General features: G+C 46.2%; 1 protein-coding gene across 1 annotated transcript in view; it reads right to left on the bottom strand.

Annotated features, from left to right (window-relative positions):
• PPL (periplakin) overlaps positions 1 to 26102 on the bottom strand; it is a 60002-nt gene that overhangs the window by 33281 nt on the left and 619 nt on the right. The gene's annotated exons all lie outside the window — the stretch shown is intronic.

The following is a 26102-nucleotide window of genomic DNA, read 5'->3' as shown; positions in this document are numbered from 1 at the left end:
AAGAATTATTTCCCCAGGTCCTGAAAGCGTCATGTCTCTACAAAGAACTGTCATAAAAGCTATTATTACACAGAAGAGACCGAGAAAGTGCGAACCTACAGGAATACAAGCACTGCAATACTATAGACAAAGAATAATACTGCTCCTATGTACAGGAATATAACTACTATAATACTGCCCCCTATGTACAAGAATATAACTACTATAATACTGCCCCTATGTACAAGAATATAACTACTATAATACTGCCCCCTATATACAAGAATATAACTACTATAATACTGCCCCATATATACAAGAATATAACTACTATAATACTGCCCCTATATACAAGAATATAACTACTATAATACTGCTCCTATGTACAAGAATATAACTACTATAATACTGCCCCCTATGTACAAGAATATAACTACTATAATACTGCCCCTATGTACAAGAATATAACTACTATAATACTGCTCCTATGTACAAGAATATAACTACTATAATACTGCCCCTATGTACAAGAATATAACTACTATAATACTGCCCCCTATGTACAAGAATATAACTACTATAATACTGCCTCTATGTACAAGAATATAACTACTATAACACTGCCCCTATGTACAAGAATATAACTACTATAATACTGCCTCTATGTACAAGAATATAACTACTATAATACTGCCCCCTATGTACAAGAATATAACTACTATAATACTGCCCCCTATATACAAGAATATAACTACTATAATACTGCCCCTATGTACAAGAATATAACTACTATAATACTGCCCCTATGTACAAGAATATAACTACTATAATACTGCCCCTATGTACAAGAATATAACTACTATAATACTGCCCCTATGTACAAGAATACAACTACTATAATACTGCCCCTATGTACAAGAATATAACTACTATAATACTGCCCCTATGTACAAGAATATAACTACTATAATACTGCTCCTATGTACAAGAATATAACTACTATAATACTGCTCCTATGTACAAGAATATAACTACTATAATACTGCCCCTATGTACAAGAATATAACTACTATAATACTGCCCCTATGTACAAGAATATAACTACTATAATACTGCCCCTATGTACAAGAATACAACTACTATAATACTGCCCCTATGTACAAGAATATAACTACTATAATACTGCCCCTATGTACAAGAATACAACTACTATAATACTGCCCCTATGTACAAGAATATAACTACTATAATACTGCCCCTATGTACAAGAATATAACTACTATAATACTGCCCCTATGTACAAGAATATAACTACTATAATACTGCCCCTATGTACAAGAATACAACTACTATAATACTGCCCCTATGTACAAGAATATAACTACTATAATACTGCCCCTATGTACAAGAATATAACTACTATAATACTGCTCCTATGTACAAGAATATAACTACTATAATACTGCTCCTATGTACAAGAATATAACTACTATAATACTGCCCCCTATGTATAAGACTATAACTACTATAATACTGCCCCCTATATACAAGAATATAACTACTATAATACTGCCCCCTATGTACAAGAATATAACTACTATAATACTGCTCCTATGTACAAGAATATAACTACTATAATACTGCTCCTATGTACAAGAATATAACTACTATAATACTGCCCCCTATGTACAAGAATATAACTGCTATAATACTGCCCCCTATGTACAAGAATATAACTACTATAATACTGCCCCTATGTACAAGAATATAACTACAATAATACTGCCCATATGGCTGTGTAGTGCTGTTCTCGGCGGTGCGGGGCTCGGCTGTGCAGGGCGTTGTTGGTGGTGTGGGGCTCGGCTGTGTAGTGCGGGGCTCGGCTGTGTAGTGTGCGGGGCTCGGCTGTGCAGTGCAGGGCGTTGTCGGTGGTGCGGGCCTCGGCTGTGCGGTGCGGGCCTCGGCTGTGCGGTGCGGGCCTCGGCTGTGCGGTGCGGGCCTCGGCTGTGCGGTGCGGGCCTCGGCTGTGCGGTGCGGGCCTCGGCTGTGCAGGGCGTTGTCGGCGCTGGATCAGACGTACATTGATGAAGTTTATTTTTGGACTCTCATTAATCCTTTCTTTGTGCCTTTCCCTCACAGTAACAATGTGTCACTTTCCCGCTGTGTGGGATCTCCTCCGGCACACCTGTGTGGGATCTCCTCCAGCACACCTGTGTGGGATCTCCTCCAGCACACCTGTGTGGGATCTCCTCCAGCACACCTGTGTGGGATCTCCTCCAGCACACCTGTGTGGGATCTCCTCCAGCACACCTGTGTACAGGGGGTCTCCATATTGCCACAGACCCCCAGACTGGCCTATCAGAATCCTTCCAGTAGATTACCATACGCTGCACTCTTTATGTCCTCGCAGGCAATTCATGCACCAGACAGATCAGGATGAGCAGTCAGTGATCTCCTCCCAGTCCTCGTAGCTGTAGTTTATTTTTCCTAAACCTTCAGGACCAGGAATATTTGTCGGCCTTTATCCTTCTGCCTTAAGAGCAGAACATACACAAAAGCTGTACAAACCGCCCAGCAGTGTTATCATAGTCCCACAATGGACGACACCAGCTCCTTTATGTCTCATTATTGCGGTTGCGTGTGACAAGTTGGCACCGTGCGGACTTATAATCACATTGCCTTGAATAAGCTAAAAATGTTCTGTTTCACTGTGATTGGCTGTCAGGGTGATAAAGAAGAGGAGCTTCTGAGTTCCATAGACTCGGGCTAATGCTCTACCCCCATACTTTACACTGCAGCTCTGCTCCATCAGGGCTCAGCTGTGATCAGTGACTTCAGCATGGCATTGTCTGTGGGGGTCTGAAATCTATCACGTCTGGTCTCATCAGAGTCTCCGGCTAGTGCTGCTCCCCCATACTTTACACTGCAGCTTGGTTCTATGTCAGAAAATGCATAATGAGGCTGCGGTGATCCTGTGCAGTGCGGCTCCGGATCCTGTGCAGTGCGGCTTCGGATCCTGTGCAGTGCGGCTCCGGATCCTGTGCAGTGCGGCTCCGGATCCTGTGCAGTGCGGCTCCGGATCCTGTGCAGTGCGGCTTCGGATCCTGTGCAGTGCGGCTCCGGATCCTGTGCAGTGCGGCTCCGGATCTCCGCCTTTAATTGTGTCTTTTACAATTTGTACAACTCTAAAAAAGGATAATGAACTCGAAATTCCTGATCTCTATTTTCTGAGCAGGAAACTCATTAGTCTGAGGCCGGAAACGATCCGCTAATGAGTGTACAGAGGAGTGGTGGAGTCCTGCCGAGGACCGGTGTCACCCTCCCAGACACCACAGTACCACGCCGGGCCGGCCGAGGTCACCCCCTGAACGGTACCATGCCAGGCCAGCCAGGAGTCACCCCCTGCACAGGGCAGCCCCTGCACAGTACCACACTGGGCCAGCCGGGGTCACCACCTGCACAGTACCACACTGGGCCAGCCGGGGTCACCCCCTGCACAGTACCACACTGGGCCAGCCGGGGTCACCTCCTGCACAGTACCACACTGGGCCAGCCGGGGTCACCTCCTGCACAGTACCACACTGGGCCAGCCGGGGTCACCCCCTGCACAGTACCACACTGGGCCAGCCGGGGTCACCTCCTGCACAGTACCACACTGGGCCAGCCGGGGTCACCTCCTGCACAGTACCACACTGGGCCAGCCGGGGTCACCCCCTGCACAGTACCACACTGGGCCAGCCGGGGTCACCCCCTGCACAGTACCACACTGGGCCAGCCGGGGTCACCCCCTGCACAGTACCACACTGGGCCAGCCGGGGTCACCTCCTGCACAGTACCACACTGGGCCAGCCGGGGTCACCCCCTGCACAGTACCACACTGGGCCAGCCGGGGTCACCCCCTGCACAGTACCACACTGGGCCAGCCGGGGTCACCTCCTGCACAGTACCACACTGGGCTAGCCGGGGTCACCCCCTGCACAGTACCACACTGGGCCAGCCGGGGTAACCTCCTGCACAGTACCACACTGGGCCAGCCGGGGTCACCTCCTGCACAGTACCACACTGGGCCAGCCGGGGTCACCTCCTGCACAGTACCACACTGGGCCAGCCGGGGTCACCTCCTGCACAGTACCACACTGGGCCAGCCGGGGTCACCTCCTGCACAGTACCACACTGGGCCAGCCGGGGTCACCTCCTGCACAGTACCACACTGGGCCAGCCGGGGTCACCTCCTGCACAGTACCACACTGGGCCAGCCGGGGTCACCTCCTGCACAGTACCACACTGGGCTAGCCGGGGTCACCCCCTGCACAGTACCACACTGGGCTAGCCGGGGTCACCCCCTGCACAGTACCACACTGGGCCAGCCGGGGTCACCCCCTGCACAGTACCACACTGGGCCAGCCGGGGTCACCCCCTGCACAGTACCACACTGGGCCAGCCGGGGTCACCTCCTGCACAGTACCACACTGGGCCAGCCGGGGTCACCTCCTGCACAGTACCACACTGGGCCAGCCGGGGTCACCTCCTGCACAGTACCACACTGGGCCAGCCGGGGTCACCTCCTGCACAGTACCACACTGGGCCAGCCGGGGTCACCTCCTGCACAGTACCACACTGGGCCAGCCGGGGTCACCTCCTGCACAGTACCACACTGGGCCAGCCGGGGTCACCTCCTGCACAGTACCACACTGGGCCAGCCGGGGTCACCCCCTGCACAGTACCACACTGGGCCAGCCGGGGTCACCTCCTGCACAGTACCACACTGGGCCAGCCGGGGTCACCCCCTGCACAGTACCACTCTGGGCCAGCCGGGGTCACCCCCTGCACAGTATCACGCCAGGCCAGCCAGGGGTCACCCCCTGCACAGTACCATGCCAGGCCGGCTAGAGTCACCCTATGCACAGTATCACATCAGGCCGGCCGGGGTCACCGCCTGCACAATACCACGCCAGGCCGGCTGGGAGTCACCGCCTACAGCCTACACGGTACCACGACGGCCCAATCGGGGTCACTACCCGCTCGGTGACCAGCAAGGCTGCCCCTGTCTGAGCAGTGAGCATAGGATATTCTAGATTGAAAAGAAATGTAACAAACCCTCAGCTGTGAGAAGTATTAAAGAAATGGTTTCCATTCACTGACTGCAAGCAGAGATCTTACAAAGTTGTAGGATGCCACGATTAAAGGGGTCCCATATAAAAGTATAATAGCAGATGCACCTCCCCCGCTCGGGACCCTCCATGTGAGTCATCCTGACAACCTTAGGCTAATAACTCGTTAGCTGTTGCAGAACCACAACTCCCAGCATGCCGTGCTGATATTCCAGCTATGCACAGCTCCATGCTGTACTCAGAGATACCGGAAAATCCAGCAGAGAACCAGAATAACTTGTGTGGGGGCCGGGGTCAGAGGGTGGAGGGCTGGCAACAGCCGGTGTGACTCCTCCGCCTCCTGTCAGGGACCCCCATCCCCCGAACACTTCACTTAGTGACCTTCATATGTAAAGCCCCTCATCATCATCATCAATGAAGCAACTGGTGTCCTGTGCTATGTGCAGGGGGACAGCGGGACTTCTGTGGTCCCGGAGCCATGAACAAGGCGCACACAGCCACAACATTAGACAGACACGGGCCTAAACCATGAGCACTGTGCTCAGCTACTGTATAGCGGCACTATACATGGTGGATACATAACACTACCAGTCACAGTACCCTGTATACCATCCACAGCTTCTGTATAGCAGTACTATACATGGTGGATACATAACAGGACCAGTCACAGTACCCTGTATACCATCCATAGCTTCTGTATAGCAGTACTATACATGGTGGATACATAACAGGACCAGTCACAGTACCCTGTGTACCATCCATAGCTTCTGTATAGCAGTACTATACATGGAGGATACATAACAGGACCAGTCACAGTACCCTGTGTACCATCCATAGTTTGTTTTATGGTACTATACATGGAGGATACATAACAGGACCAGTCACAGTACCCTGTGTATCATCCATAGCTTCTGTATAGCGGTACTATACATGGTGGATACATAACTGGACCAGTCACAGTACCCGGTGTACCATCCATAGCTTCTGTATAGCGGTACTATACATGGTGGATACATAACAGGACCAGTCACAGTACCCTGTGTATCATCCATAGCTTCTGTATAGCGGTACTATACATGGTGGATACATAACTGGACCAGTCACAGTACCCGGTGTACCATCCACAGCTTCTGTATAGCGGTACTATACATGGTGGATACATAACACTACCAGTCACAGTACCCTGTGTACCATCCACAGCTTCTGTATAGCGGTACTATACATGGTGGATACATAACACTACCAGTCACAGTACCCTGTGTACCATCCACAGCTTCTGTATAGCGGTACTATACATGGAGGATACATAACAGGACCAGTCACAGTACCCTGTGTACCATCCACAGCTTCTGTATAGTGGTACTATCCATGGAGGATACATAACAGGACCAGTCACAGTACCCTGTGTACCATCCATAGCTTCTGTATAGTGGTGCTATACATGGTGGATACATAACAGGACCAGTCTCAGTACCCTGTATACCATCCACAGCTTCTGTATTGTGGTACTATCCATGGAGGATACATAACAGGACCAGTCACAGTACCCTGTATACCATCCACAGCTACTGTATAGAGGTACTATACATGGTGGATACATAACAGGACCAGTCACAGTACCCTGTGTATCATCCACAGCTTCCTTATAGCGGTACTATACATGGTGGATACATAACAGGACCAGTCACAGTACCCTGTATACCACCCATAGCTTCTGTATAGTGGTGCTATACATGGTGGATACATAACAGGACCAGTCACAGTACCCTGTGTACCATCCATAGCTTCTGTATAGTGGTGCTATACATGGTGGATACATAACAGGACCAGTCACAGTACCCTGTGTATCATCCACAGCTTCTGTATAGCGGTACGATACATGGAGGATACATAACAGGACCAGTCACAGTACCCTGTATACCATCCACAGCTTCTGTATAGAGGTACTGTACATGGTGGATACATAACAGGACCAGTCACAGTACCCTGTGTACCATCCATAGCTTCTGTATAGCGGTACTATACATGGTGGATACATAACAGGACCAGTCACAGTACCCTGTATACCATCCACAGCTTCTGTATAGTGGTGCTATACATGGTGGATACATAACAGGACCAGTCACAGTACCCTGTGTATCATCCACAGCTTCTGTATAGCGGTACGATACATGGAGGATACATAACAGGACCAGTCACAGTACCCTGTATACCATTCCACAGCTTCTGTATAGAGGTACTGTACATGGTGGATACATAACAGGACCAGTCACAGTACCCTGTGTACCATCCATAGTTTGTTTTATGGTACTATACATGGAGGATACATAACAGGACCAGTCACAGTACCCTGTATACCATCCATAGCTTCTGTATAGAGGTACTGTACATGGTGGATACATAACAGGACCAGTCACAGTACCCTGTATACCATCCACAGCTACTGTATAGCGGTACTATACATGGTGGATACATAACAGGACCAGTCACAGTACCCTGTGTATCATCCACAGCTTCTGTATAGCGGTACTATACATGGTGGATACATAACAGGACCAGTCACAGTACCCTGTATACCATCCATAGCTTCTGTATAGTGGTGCTATACATGATGGATACATAACAGGACCAGTCACAGTACCCTGTGTACCATCCATAGCTTCTGTATAGTGGTGCTATACATGGTGGATACATAACAGGACCAGTCACAGTACCCTGTATACCATCCACAGCTTCTGTATAGCGGTACTGTACATGGTGGATACATAACAGGACCAGTCACAGTACCCTGTATACCATCCATAGCTTCTGTATAGCGGTACTATACATGGTGGATACATAACAGGACCAGTCACAGTACCCTGTATACCATCCATAGCTTCTGTATAGCGGTACTATACATGGTGGATACATAACACTACCAGTCACAGTACCCTGTGTACCATCCATAGCTTCTGTATAGCGGTACTGTACATGATGGATACATAACAGGACCAGTCACAGTACCCTGTGTACCATCCATAGCTTCTGTATAGCGGTACTATACATGGTGGAAACATAACACTACCAGTCACAGTACCCTGTGTACCATCCATAGCTTCTGTATAGCGGTACTGTACATGGTGGATATATAACAGGACCAGTCACAGTACCCTGTATACCATCCATAGCTTCTGTATAGAGGTACTGTACATGGTGGATACATAACACTACCAGTCACAGTACCCTGTATACCATCCATAGCTTCTGTATAGAGGTACTGTACATGGTGGATACATAACAGGACCAGTCACAGTACCCTGTGTACCATCCATAGCTTCTGTATAGCGGTACTGTACATGGTGGATACATAACAGGACCAGTCACAGTACCCTGTATACCATCCATAGCTTTTGTATAGAGGTACTGTACATGGAGGATACATAACAGGACCAGTCACAGTACCCTGTATACCATCCATAGCTTCTGTATAGCGGTACTGTACATGATGGATACATAACAGGACCAGTCACAGTACCCTGTGTACCATCCATAGCTTCTGTATAGCGGTACTATACATGGTGGATACATAACACTACCAGTCACAGTACCCTGTGTACCATCCATAGCTTCTGTATAGCGGTACTATACATGGTGGATACATAACACTACCAGTCACAGTACCCTGTGTACCATCCATAGCTTCTGTATAGCGGTACTGTACATGATGGATACATAACAGGACCAGTCACAGTACCCTGTGTACCATCCATAGCTTCTGTATAGCGGTACTGTACATGGAGGATACATAACAGGACCAGTCACAGTACCCTGTGTACCATCCATAGTTTGTTTTATGGTACTATACATGGAGGATACATAACAGGACCAGTCACAGTACCCTGTGTACCCTCCATAGTTTGTTTTATGGTACTATACGTGGTGCTTGCATAATAGTACCTGTCACAGTATCACTGTCCATATCTACAATCTATAGCTTGTGCAGAATAGTACCTTCATTGTGATCACACAGCAGTACCAGTAATATCCTCTATGCTCCAGCACAGGTGTTTGGTATAGGATGACTATAGGGCAGCGCTGTGTACCTACAGACGTCTCACCCCACGTGTTCTCTACCCCCATTATCAGAAGGTGGACAGAGCAGGCACAATGAGCCCCTGCAGAGTGTATGCCTACAGGGAGAACTGTCATAGGGGCACAAGGGTGAGAGGTGCGGAATATCCATAGTGACTGCAAACATCACATTCATGCCCAGGTTATACCAGCACACTCCATATCATACATACAAGACATATATAATTACATACAGGAGATGCCCAGGTTATACCAGTTGCACATATATAGTTACAGTCGTGGCCGAAAGTGTTGGCACCCTTGAAATCCTCTCACTTGGAATCTCGGACTCTTCTTTATGAACGTCTCCAGGTCTCATATCTGAAGGAGTCTTCTCCCAATTTACAGGTTTCTCCACAGGTGTCAATGGGTTTTAGATCCAAACTCATTGCTGACACTTCAGGACTCTCCAGCGCTTTGTTTCCATCCATTTCTGGCGGCTTCTTGAGGTGTTTGGGGTCATTGTTCTGCGAGAAGACCCCTGAATTAGGACACACGCCCAGCTTTCTGATACTGGGCTCTACATTGTCACCCAAAATCCGTTGGTAATCTTCAGATTTCATGTCTCACACAGTCAGGGCCAGAAGCAGCAAAACAACCCCCAAAACATCTCTGACCTCCACTATGTGTGACTGTAGGTCCTGTGTTCTTTACTTTGTGGCCTCATACTGTTTTCGGTGAACAGTAGAATGATGTGCTTAATAAAAACCTCTATCTTGGTCTCATCTGTCCAGAAGACACTTTCCTAAAAGGATTTTCATTACTCACATAAATTTTGTCTTTTTTTGTCTGTCAGCAGTGGGGTCCTTCTGGGTCTCTGCCACAGCATTTCAATTCCTTGAGATGGGGATGGATATTTTGCACTGACACTGGTGCCCCCTGAGCTGAATTTCTTTGGACCTTGATTGGGGCTTATTCATGATCCGGACTATCCTGCGTTACAACCTTTCATACATTTTTCTCTGTCGTCGACTTCCAGGGGATCAGCTACAGTGCCGTGGATTGTAAACATCTTGATTATATCACGCACTGTGGACAAAGGAAGATCAAGATCTCTGGAGATGGACTTGTAATCTTAAGATTGTTGATATTTTGGTTCTCAAGTACTCAGAAAGTTATCTTCTCTCCATGCTTTGTGTGGCACACACATTGCAAAGATGGGGTCAACTTCTCCCCTTTTTATATGGTTTTAGGTGTGATTTTCATATTTCCCACACCTATTACTTGCCACAAGTCACATGCTTGAAACAAAGTTCTTTACCCGCAATTTTGGAAAGATTCCAACAATTTTGTTCGGCCCATTTTGGGGGGGGGGGGGTGAAATTGTCCAATTTGGCTTTTTTTCCCCCCCTCTGTATTTTTGTGCTGTTCCAATACACACGGAGGAAATAAACATGATTATAACAAAACATGTAATTGCAATAGTTTTATGGAAGAAATAATTCATTTTCTGGAAAAAGATGCAGCACTTTCAGCCATGACTGTATATACAGGAGATGCCCAGGTTATACCAGCTGTACATATATAATTATACACAGGAGATGTCCAGGTTATACCAGCTGTACATATATAATTATATACAGGAGATGTCCAGGTTATACCAGCTGTACATATATAATTATATACAGGAGATGCCCAGGTTATACCAGCTGTACATATATAATTATATACAGGAGATGCCCAGGTTATACCAGCTGTACATATATAATTATATACAGGAGATGCCCAGGTTATACCAGCTGTACATATATAATTATATACAGGAGATGCCAAGGTTATACCAGCTGTACATATATAATTATATACAGGAGATGCCCAGGTTATACCGGCTGTACATATATAATTATATACCGGAGATGCCCAGGTTATACCGGCTGTACATATATAATTATATACAGGAGCTGTCCAGGTTATACCAGCTGTACATATATAATTATATACAGGAGATGCCCAGGTTATACCAGCTGTACATATATAATTATATACAGGAGATGCCCAGGTTATACCAGCTGTACATATATAATTATATACAGGAGATGTCCAGGTTATACCAGCTGTACATATGTAATTATATACAGGAGATGTCCAGGTTATACCAGCTGTACATATATAATTATATACAGGAGATGTCCAGGTTATACCAGCTGTACATATATAATTATATACAGGAGATGCCCAGGTTATACCAGCTGTACATATAGAATTATATACATGAGATGCCCAGGTTATACCAGCTGTACATATATAATTATATACAGGAGATGCCCAGGTTATACCAGCTGTACATATATAATTATATACAGGAGATGCCCAGGTTATACCAGCTGTACATATATAATTATATACAGGAGATGCACAGGTTATACCGGCTGTACATATATAATTATATACAGGAGATGCCCAGGTTATACCAGCTGTACATATATAATTATACACAGGAGATGCCCAGGTTATACCAGCTGTACATATATAATTATATACAGGAGATGCCCAGGTTATACCAGCTGTACATATATAATTATATACAGGAGATACCCAGGTTATACCGGCTGTACATATATAATTATATACAGGAGATGCCCAGGTTATACCGGCTGTACATATATAATTATATACAGGAGATGCCCAGGTTATACCAGCTGTACATATATAATTATATACAGGAGATGTCCAGGATATTCCAGCTGTACATATATAATTATATACAGGAGATGCCCAGGTTATACCAGCTATACATATATAATTATATACAGGAGATGCCCAGGTTATACCAGCTATACATATATAATTATATACAGGAGATGCCCAGGTTATACCGGCTGTACATATATAATTATATACAGGAGATGCCCAGGTTATACCAGCTGTACATATATAATTATATACAGGAGATGCCCAGGTTATACCAGCTGTACATATATAATTATATACAGGAGATGCCCAGGTTATACCAGCTGTACATATATAATTATATACAGGAGATGCCCAGGTTATACCAGCTGTACATATATAATTATATACAGGAGATGTCCAGGTTATACCAGCTGTACATATATAATTATATACAGGAGATGCCCAGGTTATACCAGCTGTACATATATAATTATATACAGGAGATGCCCAGGTTATACCAGCTGTACATATATAATTATATACAGGAGATGTCCAGGTTATACCAGCTGTACATATGTAATTATATACAGGAGATGTCCAGGTTATACCAGCTGTACATATATAATTATATACAGGAGATGTCCAGGTTATACCAGCTGTACATATATAATTATATACAGGAGATGCCCAGGTTATACCAGCTGTACATATAGAATTATATACATGAGATGCCCAGGTTATACCAGCTGTACATATATAATTATATACAGGAGATGCCCAGGTTATACCAGCTGTACATATATAATTATATACAGGAGATGCCCAGGTTATACCAGCTGTACATATATAATTATATACAGGAGATGCACAGGTTATACCGGCTGTACATATATAATTATATACCGGAGATGCCCAGGTTATACCAGCTGTACATATATAATTATACACAGGAGATGCCCAGGTTATACCAGCTGTACATATATAATTATATACAGGAGATGCCCAGGTTATACCAGCTGTACATATATAATTATATACAGGAGATACCCAGGTTATACCGGCTGTACATATATAATTATATACAGGAGATGCCCAGGTTATACCGGCTGTACATATATAATTATATACAGGAGATGCCCAGGTTATACCAGCTGTACATATATAATTATATACAGGAGATGTCCAGGATATTCCAGCTGTACATATATAATTATATACAGGAGATGCCCAGGTTATACCAGCTATACATATATAATTATATACAGGAGATGCCCAGGTTATACCAGCTATACATATATAATTATATACAGGAGATGCCCAGGTTATACCGGCTGTACATATATAATTATATACAGGAGATGCCCAGGTTATACCAGCTGTACATATATAATTATATACAGGAGATGCCCAGGTTATACCAGCTGTACATATATAATTATATACAGGAGATGCCCAGGTTATACCAGCTGTACATATATAATTATATACAGGAGATGCCCAGGTTATACCAGCTGTACATATATAATTATATACAGGAGATGCCCAGGTTATACCAGCTGTACATATATAATTATATACAGGAGATGCCCAGGTTATACCAGCTGTACATATATAATTATATACAGGAGATGCCCAGGTTATACCGGCTGTACATATATAATTATATACAGGGGATGCCCGGGTTATACCAGCTGTACATATATAATTATATACGAGAGATGTCCAGGTTATACCAGCTGTACATATATAATTATATACAGGGGATGCCCGGGTTATACCAGCTGTACATATATAATTATATACGAGAGATGTCCAGGTTATACCAGCTGTACATATATAATCATATACAGGAGATGCCCAGGTTATACCAGCTGTACATATATAATTATATACAGGAGATGCCCAGGTTATACCAGCTGTACATATATAATTATATACAGGAGATGCCCAGGTTATACCAGCTGTACATATATAATTATATACAGGAGATGCCCAGGTTATACCAGCTGTACATATATAATTATATACAGGAGATGCCCAGGTTATACCGGCTGTACATATATAATTATATACAGGAGATGCCCAGGTTATACCGGCTGTACATATATAATTATATACAGGAGATGCCCAGGTTATACCAGCTGTACATATATAATTATATACAGGAGATGCCCAGGTTATACCAGCTGTACATATATAATTATATACAAGAGATGCCCAGGTTATACCGGCTGTACATATATAATTATATACAGGAGATGCCCAGGTTATACCGGCTGTACATATATAATTATATACAGGAGATGCCCAGGTTATACCAGCTGTACATATATAATTATATACAGGAGATGCCCAGGTTATACCGGCTGTACATATATAATTATATACAGGAGATGCCCAGGTTATACCGGCTGTACATATATAATTATATACAGGAGATGCCCAGGTTATACCGGCTGTACATATATAATTATATACAGGAGATGTCCAGGTTATACCAGCTGTACATATATAATTATATACAGGAGATGCCCAGGTTATACCGGCTGTACATATATAATTATATACAGGAGATGCCCAGGTTATACCAGCTGTACATATATAATTATATACAGGAGATGCCCAGGTTATACCAGCTGTACATATATAATTATATACAGGAGATGCCCGGGTTATACCAGCTGTACATATATAATTATATACAGGAGATGTCCAGGTTATACCAGCTGTACATATATAATTATATACAGGATGATGAATATCTCCCTTATATAATTGATCGTTGTCGGGTAGTATATACCGCCATCCCACGTGGAAACACTTGAGTTGTCGCTGAGGTGTAGCGGAGTATATCTCCATCATCTCGTGCAGGCTGAGTAACATTCTGTATTTACTGAGTTTTCTGAGATAAGGATGAATACCGCCATCAGACGCTGGGTAATAGCGGTCATATCCTGTATTGTACGCCGAGCACTACACTATTCAGAGGCCCATTAACCAGAAAGTCACAGTCTTATAATAGCAAAGGTGCGTTATAAGAGGAGCGGCCGGTATCAGTCACACAGGACCAGGCAGACGTGGCACTGCTCCTTGTAGAATTGCCCCCTAACTTTAGGAGTTAGGAGCCTATATTTTCTTGAGTCTGAAAAAATATAGTCTCCTCCCCCTTGACACTTTATAGTGGCTATTTGTCCACCTGGATTTATCATTCGAGGTCTGACATGGTGGAAGGTCACCTTACAAAATAAAAAGAAAACAAATATATATATTATATATTTTCATCTTTCTTTTAGTCTTTTTGGCTTCAATATGGCCGCCTGCGAAGTGTTGGTTGATAATTCAGCATTTTCTACTAAAAACATCAAACTGTTGACCTCAAAATTTACAAAATTTATTACAATGAAGATGAAAGATCTCAAAAATCTCCAAAATTCATTTTCACGCCCCCTCCCCCTCCCCCTCCCCCTCTGATTGAGGCCTTCAGGCGTTCCCGAGGCGGCCCGACCGACGGAAATTATCATTTCATAACAGACCGAAGCTTCGTAGAAAATGTCAGGAGGAATGCCGCCGCTCCACATTTACTCCGGTAGAGCCGTGTTCACATTCTGGTATGGGAGGTCACTTTGGTGTAAGTTCATGATGACACTAGCAGGTGTACATGCTTAGGTTTCTGACATGGCGGCCATTTTGTCATGATTTAATAATGACCCCTTGTAAGGTGTGAAGATATCGAACTGGCGGACATTTTGGCATAGATTAATGATGACCCCCTCTGCAAGATGTGAAGATACCCGAAATGGCAGCCATTTTGGCATAGATTAATGATGACTCCCCTGCAAGGTGTGAAGATACCTGAAATGGCGGCCATTTTGGCATGGATTAATGACGACTCCCCTGCCAGGGGTGAAGATACCTGAAATGGCGGCCATTTTGGCATGGATTAATGACGACTCCCCTGCCAGGGGTGAAGATACCTGAAATGGCGGCCATTTTGGCATAGATTAATGACGGCCCCCCCCGCAAGGTGTGAAGATACCCGAAATGGCAACCATTTAGGCATGGATTAATGACGACTCCCCTGAAAGGGGTGACGATAGCCCGATGGTGGCCATTTTAGCATAGATTAATGATGACTCCCCTGCAAGATGTGAAGATACCTGAAATGGTGGCCATTTTGTCATGATTTAATAATGACCCCCTGCAAGGTGTGAAGATACCCGAAATGGCGGCCATTTTGGCAAGGATTAGATGGGCCTACTAATGGTTGTAAACAGTGGGAGATGTCTAAGAGGGAAGCTTCCTGTTTCCCATAGCAACCAATCACAGCTCTGCTTTCATTTCCTTCACTGCTCTGGTAGAATGAAAGCTGCGCTGTGATTGGTTGCTATGGGCAACAAAGCCAGTTTTCCTTTCAGTTTCATAAATCCAGTATCTTTACCATGGAAACCATTTTGTTAAAAAAATTTAACGTGCCATTCTGAGACGTTTAACAGACATGGCGACCGGATGGCACAACCTAATGAACTAGAGTTTGGTTCCTGGTGCCCAGCAGGGTTTTACTCTTTGAAAATCAGGGTCTATGCGTTCCTGGGCCCCAATTTAAAACATGTAATAGGGGCCCCTCTCCATCCACGTTTTGTTTATAAAACTGATGTCTCATGAGGCACAGGGGCCCCTTAGGTACCGGCGCCCATTCCTTTTGGTAACTTAAAGGGATCTTTCCATCTCCAAGATCCAATCCCAATATGTAGTAGGCATAATATTAGCAAATGCCTCCAATTAGAAATGTAGTTTGGTTCTCCTCATTAGCCATGGTTCTTACCTCATGTGAAGTGCATTGCAGGACCTTAGGTATCCATGGTTACGAACCCCCCTGCAAAATGGGGTTTGGATGCATGCGGTGATGGGGCCACTAACTATAATGGTGCAGATGGAGTCACCATGTGCTCCCCATTTTCGGGGGGTATACACTTACTGGAGGCAGGCACCCAGATGCAGTCTACTACGTCTGGGTGTCTGCCTCCAATAGGCGTATTCTCCCGAAAATGGGGAGCACATGGTGACTGTGCACCATTATAGTTAGTGGCCCCGTCGGTGCATACGTCCGACACCTGTTTTGCGGTGGGTCCTGACGGGACCACTGAACGGGGAGAGGAACACAGTGTGAAAGCGGCCTAAGGTCCTGCAATGCCCTGCACATGAGGTAAGCGACATAGTGAATCAGAAGAAATATACAACATTTCTAATTGAAGACATTTGCTAATATTATTACATCTACATATTGGGATAGGGTCTTCGAGATGGAAATAACCCTTTAAGGACAATTTTTCCAGCCCTGTCGTTGCCCCAACCCTACAGGAACCACCAATATTTGGGCCGTTTGTATGTAAACAATGCCCCTTTAAAGCCATGGACGCAACAAACTTGTCCAAATTGTTTGCGAAAAATTGCCAAAATTCAAGACGGTTGTCATTTACCGCCGAAACTTTTCATTTCTTGTAATGACCCATTTCAGGGTCACATCACCTCCCTAATTCTACGCCCCCTATGCAGTTACCCGAAGCTGGATTCTGGGAGAGGGTTTGGGGTTTAAGCTTTCGGCGGGGTATGGAAGCCTGGGTGGCTTCCCCGTTATGCGCGAGCCCGGGTGGCTTCCCCGTTATCCGGGAGGCCGGGTGGCTTCCCCGTTATCCGGGAGGCCGGGTGGCTTCCCCGTTATCCGGGAGGCCGGGTGGCTTCCCCGTTATCCGGGAGGCCGGGTGGCTTCCCCGTTATCCGGGAGGCCGGGTGGCTTCCCCGTTATCCGGGAGGCCGGGTGGCTTCCCCGTTATCCGGGAGGCCGGGTGGCTTCCCCGTTATCCGGGAGGCCGGGTGGCTTCCCCGTTATCCGGGAGGCCGGGTGGCTTCCCCATTATCCGCGAGCCCGGGTCGCTTCCCCATTATCCGCGAGCCCGGGTCGCTTCCCCATTATCCGCGAGCCCGGGTCGCTTCCCCATTATCCGCGAGCCCGGGTCGCTTCCCCATTATCCGCGAGCCCGGGTCGCTTCCCCATTATCCGCGAGCCCGGGTCGCTTCCCCATTATCCGCGAGCCCGGGTCGCTTCCCCAGTATCCGCGAGCCCGGGTCGCTTCCCCAGTATCCGCGAGCCCGGGTCGCTTCCCCAGTATCCGCGAGCCCGGGTCGCTTCCCCAGTATCCGCGAGCCCGGGTCTCTTCCCCAGTATCCGCGAGCCTCCGTATCCATGGCTTATTGTGTCCTCAGTTGACGACCCGACCCCGAAACGTGCAGGGCCGTCACATCCCAGCGTTTCGCCACCATCAGATAATGCAGAATTTACTCAGCGCTCTGACATCTCACACCGACTACAATGAAACTGTATCAGCGTCACGCCCCGGCCCCAATTTCTTGCCGAACCTGCTCAGCTCCCAGCTCTGCTATGTCGGCCTCACGCCCTTCTCTTATTTGACATAACATTAGTGATTGGGAGATGGCGCTCCTCCCTGGGGAGAGAATATGTCTCTGGAACCTTCTATCAGGCGCAGGACGAGGAGATGCGTCCTCAGCTCCTTCAGGTTTTACAAGGAAGAGCTAAATTTAGAGGCGAATACCTGAGGAAATAAATAAGATGTACACCCAGATGAGAACACAATGGGGTGATGCCTCATCCAGAGCAGGGAAAATATGAGTGGAAACCATCAACAAGCAGAGCAGCTGCTGACGGACCTCATTAGAAGCCTAATTATAATTCTGCTGTGTATGAATACACCGGAAATCCTGACAGTCTGAGTAATGCTCCATAACACACGATAAGAGACATTATTTGCCATTGTATGGCGGTACTATTTGGAACTGTGCAGTAATATAATTTTGGTTGTAATTTATTGGGAATTATATGGCGGTATTAGTTAGGCTGTACTATGGCAACTTATTAAGACAGCATTATGTGGCAGTATCATTATTGGCTGAATTTCTGAGAATTTGTATGGCAGCATTATTTGGGCTGTATTATTTGGCAATAAATGGCAATACTATGTTTTTTTTAGTGTGCATTATTTGGTATTCTATAGGGGTATTATTTAAACTGTATTATATAATGGTACTAAGGCGGTATATTTGGGTTGTATAATTTAGCACTGTATGGCGGTACTATGGTTTTTGTTATTTGGGCTGTTCTGGCAGTATTTATTACGCTATATTGTATGGCCGTATTATTTGTAACTGTATAGCGGTGCTATGGTTTTGTTAGTATGCATTATTTTATATTCCATAGTAGGATGGTTTTGGCTGTACTATATGATGCTACTATGGCCGTATATTTGGGTTGTATTATTTAACACTGTATGGCGGTACTATGGTTTTTGTTATTTGGGCTGCTATGGCGGTATTTATTAGGCTATATTGTATGGTGGTTACATGGCCATATTATTTGGAATTGTATAGCAATGTTATGGCTTTATTATAGGATAGTACCATGGTGGTAAATTTGGGCTGTATTATTCGGCATTGTATGGCAGTATTAGTTATTCTGCATTATTTGGTAATATATAGCAGTATTAGTTATTCTGCATTATTTGGTAATGTATGGCAGTATTATTTGGGCTGAGTTGTATGGCAGTACTATGGTGGTATATTTGGGCTGTATTATTCGGCATTGTACAATGGTTTTGTTATTTGGGCTATTATTTTTGCATTGTATGGTTGTATTAATTATTTTGCATTATTTGGCATTGTATAGCAGTATTATTTGGGCTGCGTTGTATGGCGGTATTAGTTATTCTACATTATTTAGTAATGTATAGCAGTATTTTTTTGGCTACGTTGTATGGCGGTATTCGTTATTCTGCATTATTTGGCACTGTATGGCAGTATTATTTGGGCTGAGTTGTATGGCGGTAATATGGTGGTATATTTGGGCTGTGTTATTCAGTATTGTATGGCGGTACAATGGTATTATTTGGGCTATTATTTTTGCATTGTATGGATGAATAAATTGATCTGCATTCTTTGGCACTGTATAGCGGTATTTGGGCTGTGTTGTATGGCGGTACTATGGTGATATTATTTGGCACTGTATGACGGTATTGCATTCTTTGGCAGTATTTGCCTACTACTAAGGGTCCTTTTTTGTTGGTTTGGGCCCCATTTGCAGAAAGATGGGTCCCGTTCCCCCCACAGAAGGGCCCGTGGAGTACAATAAACAGGAGGTAATCCAGCGGCAGGTACGATACGGTACGTGTGGCGTCCTACATTGTTTGCAAACAAAGAAGCCTTTTTTCTAATCCAGTGAAAGGAGGCGTCACGACTGGGAAAAGAGCCACCAGCGGACAGGTGCCAGTAACGCGGCGGCGCGAGGATCTCTGGAGAAGTCAAGTAACAGTCCTGGTGGCTCTTAAAGGGGCCCTTGGAGACAGCCCCTATTCTGCCACTAAGGGGCTACACATGGGGCCTCCATCAATGAGCTGAAGCTTTGAGTCATTTCCAAGATTGCATAAAGAGCAACCTGTCATGGAGCCAATATTTTACTTGTGGGATCACATGGGATTCTTGGCGCCATAGTCCTCTAATACTATGGACCCCAGAAGTCTGAGTGTGTGGGGGGCTCTCGTCTAAGGCTGGGTGTTCACGATGAAAGTGGAGGTTAACTGTGCCTCAACTTATTACCCCATAGAAGCAAAATACGTAATTACTTACCGGTAATGTGTTTTTTCTGAACCCATTACGGCACCACGAGATGTAAGGGTGCCGTCATGGGTGCTGGAAAAATACGTAATTACTTACCGGTAATGTGTTTTTTTCTGAAGACGGCACCACGAGATGTAAGGGTGCCGTCATGGGTGCTGGAAAAATACGTAATTACTTACTGGTAATGTGTTTTTTTCTGAACCCATGACGGCACCACGAGATGTAAGGGTGCCGTCATGGGTGCTGGAAAAATACGTAATTACTTACCGGTAATGTGTTTTTTTCTGAACCCATGACGGCACCACGAGATGCAAGGGTGCCGTCATGGGTGCTGGAAAAATACGTAATTACTTACCGGTAATGTGTTTTTTCTGAACTCATGACGGCACCACAAGATGTAAGGGTGCCGTCATGGGTGCTGGAAAAATACCTAATTACTTACCGGTAATGTGTTTTTTTCTGAACCCATGACGGCACCACGAGATGTAAGGGTGCCGTCATGGGTGCTGGAAAAATACGTAATTACTTACCGGTAATGTGTTTTTTTCTGAAGACGGCACCACGAGATGTAAGGGTGCCGTCATGGGTGCTGGAAAAATACGTAATTACTTACCGGTAATGTGTTTTTTTCTGAACCCATGACGGCACCACGAGATGTAAGGGTGCCGTCATGGGTGCTGGAAAAATACGTAATTACTTACCGGTAATGTGTTTTTTTCTGAAGACGGCACCACGAGATGTAAGGGTGCCGTCATGGGTGCTGGAAAAATACGTAATTACTTACTGGTAATGTGTTTTTTTCTGAACCCATGACGGCACCACGAGATGTAAGGGTGCCGTCATGGGTGCTGGAAAAATACGTAATTACTTACCGGTAATGTGTTTTTTTCTGAACCCATGACGGCACCACGAGATGCAAGGGTGCCGTCATGGGTGCTGGAAAAATACGTAATTACTTACCGGTAATGTGTTTTTTCTGAACTCATGACGGCACCACAAGATGTAAGGGTGCCGTCATGGGTGCTGGAAAAATACCTAATTACTTACCGGTAATGTGTTTTTTTCTGAACCCATGACGGCACCACGAGATGTAAGGGTGCCGTCATGGGTGCTGGAAAAATACGTAATTACTTACCGGTAATGTGTTTTTTTCTGAAGACGGCACCACGAGATGTAAGGGTGCCGTCATGGGTGCTGGAAAAATACGTAATTACTTACCGGTAATGTGTTTTTTTCTGAACCCATGACGGCACCACGAGATGTAAGGGTGCCGTCATGGGTGCTGGAAAAATACGTAATTACTTACCGGTAATGTGTTTTTTTCTGAACCCATGACGGCACCACGAGATGTAAGGGTGCCGTCATGGGTGCTGGAAAAATACGTAATTACTTACCGGTAATGTGTTTTTTTCTGAAGACGGCACCACGAGATGTAAGGGTGCCGTCATGGGTGCTGGAAAAATACGTAATTACTTACTGGTAATGTGTTTTTTTCTGAACCCATGACGGCACCACGAGATGTAAGGGTGCCGTCATGGGTGCTGGAAAAATATGTAATTACTTACTGGTAATGTGTTTTTTCTGAACCCATGACGGCACCACGAGATGTAAGGGTGCCGTCATGGGTGCTGGAAAAATATGTAATTACTTACTGGTAATGTGTTTTTTCTGAACCCATGACGGCACCCTTACATCTCGTGGTGCAGTCATGGGTGCTGGAAAAATAATGGCAACTTCATGGGGGTCCGGACGTGGAGGGGCAGTTGGCGTCGATAGGGCCGATCACCACATGTCCCCCATCCTGTCCTGGCATCGCCATTGATGGGTGATCACCTCCTGTAGGCCCCACTTCTGTGGCAGGAGGTCCACGGGCCCAGATGGGATTTCTGCCTCTGGATATGTCCAAAACCAGTCTGATGGGTATGTCAAAAAACAAGACCAGATTCAGGATCCTTCCCCGGCTCAGGCCACATTCCTGACATACCAAGAAAAGAACAAGACAAGTGCACGCTGCTCCTACAGAAGGAATGTCTCCCCCGTCCATCCAGACACCCCAAAACTGCACCAAAGAAGCGTCCATCTCTCACCATTGTCAGACCTGTGCTTGCGGTCAGTGAATGAGGACGCCCTTGTCTGCCCCCAGGGGCTATAGAGGCGTCCATAACTATGGGATTGTTACAATAGTATCCAGTCTGCACAATCCCCTACGAGCCAGATACATTGTAACGAACCATCAGCTGTGGATACATGAATAGTGTCCTCTCCGGTTACCTCCATACAATGAGGTGTCCCCTCCCCGGAGCCACATTGTCATCCTCGCATACAGGCGGGTGGATCCCCTTTATACTCTCATCATCTCCATGGTCTCCTGTCATAGGATGGATCACTCCCACACCCATCAGATCAGTCGCTGTCACCGCCTAGGTGAGACCTCTGCCACCTCAGGAGGGAAACTACAACTCCCAGCAGGCACCACAGTCACCATTCACTTCTATGGGGCTGGGTGCACGTAGTATGGCAGTGGGCGTTGGGACATACTGAGAGTTGTAGTTCTACAAAGTCTGGTGCCCACTGCCCAGGTTCTAGCCCATTGACTAACATGGTACTACACCCCCATCATCCCCGGCATTCTGCCCACACGGTGATACCCAACCTGCCACATTCTGGTGCACGGCCATGTACGTTCTCCCACACAACCGATAGAGAAGTGGGGGGCTCATTAAAATACCCCCCTGATCGCGGTTCTCCGGCACTGCACCACTCTTCATGGTGGGTCTGGGGTCGTCTCCATATTGTTTGCTATCATTGCGGAGAGGCCGGACTGCCTAATGGAGCAGATGTGGATGAGGACCCCTCTCCGGACCACCATTCCTTCAGCTTAAGGCCACATTCACTAATCGTAGCCATAACCAGGGGGGGTTGGGGATGGACAGGTGCAAGGGTCATGTATGCACTCCATGGTGGAGCCGCTGAGCAGAAATCCCAGGGTGAGTCTGCAGCTGTAACCACCCACTGGCCTGCAGAGCTGACACTCACAACATCAATCACCGGGTGTCACACAAGAAGAACAATGGAGGATGAACCTGTTCCCTGACATCAAAGATGATTATCCTGCGGGAATGATGAGAGGAGGCCGAATAACCAGCACCGGAACCAAGTATAACCAGAACCAGGGCCCAGTATAACCAGCCAAACCCAGTATAACCAGCAGCAGAGGCCGAATAACCAGCACCAGGGCCCAGTATAACCAGCAGTGGAGGCCGAATAACCAGCACCAGAGGTCAAACTAACCAGCCAAACCCAGTATAACCAGCAGCAGAGGCCGAATAACCAGCACCAGGGCCCAGTATAACCAGCAGCGGAGGCCGAATAACCAGCAGCGGAGGCCGAACAACCAGCCAAACCCAGTATAACCAGCAGCAGAGGCCGAATAACCAGCCAAACCCAGTATAACCAGCAGCGGAGGCCGAATAACCAGCACCAGGGCCCAGTATAACCAGCAGTGGAGGCCGAATAACCAGCACCAGGGCCCAGTATAACCAGCAGCGGAGGCCGAATAACCAGCCAAACCCAGTATAACCAGCAGTGGAGGCCGAATAACCAGCCAAACCCAGTATAACCAGCAGCGGAGGCCGAATAACCAGCCAAACCCAGTATAACCAGCAGCGGAGGCCGAATAACCAGCCAAACCCAGTATAACCAGCAGCGGAGGCCGAATAACCAGCCAAACCCAGTATAACCAGCAGCGGAGGCCGAATAACCAGCCAAACCCAGTATAACCAGCAGCGGAGGCCGAATAACCAGCCAAACCCAGTATAACCAGCAGTGGAGGCCGAATAACCAGCCAAACCCAGTATAACCAGCAGCGGAGGCCGAATAACCAGCCAAACCCAGTATAACCAGCAGTGGAGGCCGAATAACCAGCACCGGAACCAAGTATAACCAGAACCAGGGCCCAGTATAACCAGCCAAACCCAGTATAACCAGCAGCGGAGGCTGAATAACCAGCACCAGGGCCCAGTATAACCAGCAGCGGAGGCCAAAAATAACCAGTAGAAGCCAGTATAACCGGCACCACAGCCCAAAATAACCAGCAGAACCCAGTATAAATGACACCATAACCCAATCTAACCAGAACTTGGGAAAAATGGCATTAGAACCCAGTATAACTGGCACTGGAGGCCCATATAACCAGCGCCACAGCCCAGTGTAACCAGCACCTGAACTCACGCAGGATCGGAGGCCGTGTGACCAGAATATAGTGTGACCAGCAGCGGATACTGTAGTGTATACCTAATGCGGAGCATCCATTATGTCTGCAGCCCAGGGCACTCACCGCTATACATAGTGCAGGGGATCTCAGCACAGTGCATTACACTGGGGTGGCGGTACAGCACAGTGTATACAGGAGGAGTGAGCACAGGGTATATACCGGAGTGTACAGATGAGGGATAGCGATAGGATGTTGGTGACAGCACATACTGTATATGGCGGTGTATGGGTGACAGTGTAACTGCTCATACTCTGTATACTCTATAGATGACGGCGTGCGCAGTGTACAGCTGTATACCATATACTGTAGGTGCCAATGTGACAGGTGAGCGGATCCTCCAGAGATGTCAGTGTACAAGAAGATCCTCTCTATAGGCAACATTGTGTACAGATGAGTGGATTCTCCTCAAAGGATACAGAGTGTATGTAAAAAATGGATCCACTCTGTAGTGACATTGTGGACAAGAGGATCCTCTCTATAAGTGACAGAGGGCAGGTAAGTGGATAATATGTATATGTGAGATCAAACTATAGGTGTCAGTGTATAAGTGAGTGGATCCACCCCATACAGGACAGTGTACAGGTGAATGGATCCACCCCATACAGGACAGTGTACAGGTGAATGGATCCACCCCATACAGGACAGTGTACAGGTGAGTGGATCCACCCCATACAGGACAGTTTATATCTACTCTATAGAGAAATGTATCTTTTATAAGTGACACATGTACTGATGAATAAATCCTCTCAATTGCTCACCATGTTAACAGGTGAGTGGATCCTCTGTATAGGTGACTTTACAGATGAGTAAATAGTCTCTATACATGAATGTACAGGTGAGTGGATCCCCTCTGTAGGTGACAACGCACGAGTGAGTGGATCCCCTCTGTAGGTGACAACACACGAGTGAGTGGATCCCCTCTGTAGGTGACAACGCACGAGTGAGTGGATCCCCTCTGTAGGTGACAATGCACGAGTGAGTGGATCCCCTCTGTAGGTGACAGCACACGAGTGAGTGGATCCCCTCTAGGTAATAGCGCACGAGTGAGTGGATCCCCTCTGTAGGTAATAGCGCACGAGTGAGTGGATCCCCTCTGTAGGTGAGAGGGGATCCACTCACTCGTGCGCTATCACCTACAGAGGGGATCCACTCACTCGTGCGCTAAGTGACAGTGTACAGGTGATTGGATCCCTCTGTAGACAGTCTACAGGTGAGTGGATCCTCTTTTTAGAGTGGGCACAGGTGAGTGCATTCCTCTGTAGGTGTCAGTGTACAGGTGAGTGGGTCTCTCTGTAGATAGGGCACAGGTGAGTGGATCCCCTCTGTATAGG

This window comes from Anomaloglossus baeobatrachus, chromosome 7 (assembly GCF_048569485.1).
Source record: "Anomaloglossus baeobatrachus isolate aAnoBae1 chromosome 7, aAnoBae1.hap1, whole genome shotgun sequence".
Taxonomy (NCBI): domain Eukaryota; kingdom Metazoa; phylum Chordata; class Amphibia; order Anura; family Aromobatidae; genus Anomaloglossus; species Anomaloglossus baeobatrachus.
Note: the sequence above shows the minus strand (reverse complement) of the source record. Positions and strands in the feature narration are given on the sequence as shown.